The sequence below is a fragment of the Phyllostomus hastatus genome, unplaced genomic scaffold (genome assembly GCF_019186645.2).
Source record: "Phyllostomus hastatus isolate PE091 unplaced genomic scaffold, TTU_PhHast_1.1 phas_contig_209, whole genome shotgun sequence".
In the NCBI taxonomy this organism is placed as follows: Eukaryota; Metazoa; Chordata; class Mammalia; order Chiroptera; family Phyllostomidae; genus Phyllostomus; species Phyllostomus hastatus.
Window position 1 is genome coordinate 1,268,226 of NW_025333735.1, and position 1,110 is coordinate 1,269,335.

General features: G+C 36.2%; 1 non-coding gene across 1 annotated transcript; it reads right to left on the minus strand.

The window, feature by feature from the left end:
* Positions 1-553: 553 nt before the first annotated feature.
* On the minus strand, positions 554-744 carry LOC123816582. Its single transcript, XR_006785294.1, has one exon. It is a non-coding gene; the product is annotated as a U2 spliceosomal RNA (small nuclear RNA).
* Positions 745-1,110: the final 366 nt, after the last annotated feature.

Consider the following 1,110-nt stretch of genomic DNA (forward strand, 5'->3'; position numbering starts at 1 on the left):
TTTTTCTCTTATTTTTAACTCTGTCATATTTTAGCTCCCTTTTATGATTATTAATGTTGATTATAAGTATAATAGAACTTTTTTAAAGATTTTATTTATTTATTTTTAGAGAGAGTGAAAGGGAGGGAGATAGAGAGAAGCATCAATGTGTGGTTGCCTCTCACTTGGTGCCCACTGGGGAGCTGGCCCACAACCCAGGCATGTTCCCTGGCTGGGAATCAAACCAGCAACCCTTTGGTTCGCAGCCCATGCTCAATCCACTGAGCTACACCAGCAAGGGCTATCCTAGTACTTTTTTATTATCACAGGGAGATATATATTTCTGTGTGTGTATGTGTATATATAAATTGATTTTAGAGAAAGAGAAAGGGAGAGCAAGAAACATCGATGTAAAAGAGAAACATCCATTTATTGCCTTCCATACACACCCTGAGGTCAAACCTGTCACCTAGGTATGTACCCTGAAAGGAAATAAAACCTGCAACCCTTTGGTGCTTGGGACAATGCTCCAACCAACCGAGCCATCTGGCTCAGGCTCCTTTCACTTTTTTTTGTTTGGTGCACCATTCCTGGAAGTACTGCAATACCAGGTTGATGCAAGAAGTGGATGGAGCAAGCTCCTATTCTACCTCCCAACTCCAAAAATCCATTTAATATAATATCCTTGGATAGAGAATGTATCACATATTAAACTGATAAGAACAGATACTACACTTGATCTTAGCCAAAAGGCTGAGAAGTGATCCTTTCACTTTTTTAATTAGTCTTTGCCATATCTTGTATTTTATTGTTCTTATAAAAGAACTAGTATTTGTCTTTATTCATCCTTTATGTTACATTATTATTATTTTTTACTTCTGATCTTAATTATCTCTTTCAAATACATGTGTTGGATTAATTCTATTGTTACAACCTAATTTGGGGATTGGAAAACATTTCTTTAAAGGGCCAGTTCATAAATGTTTTAAGCCTTGTAAGCCATATAGTCTCTGTTGCAAGTATTCAATTTATGCCATGGTAGCAAGAAAGCAGCTATAATAACATGTACATGAATAGGTGTGAATATGTTCCAATAAAACTGTGTTTACAAAAACAAGGGCAAGATTTGGT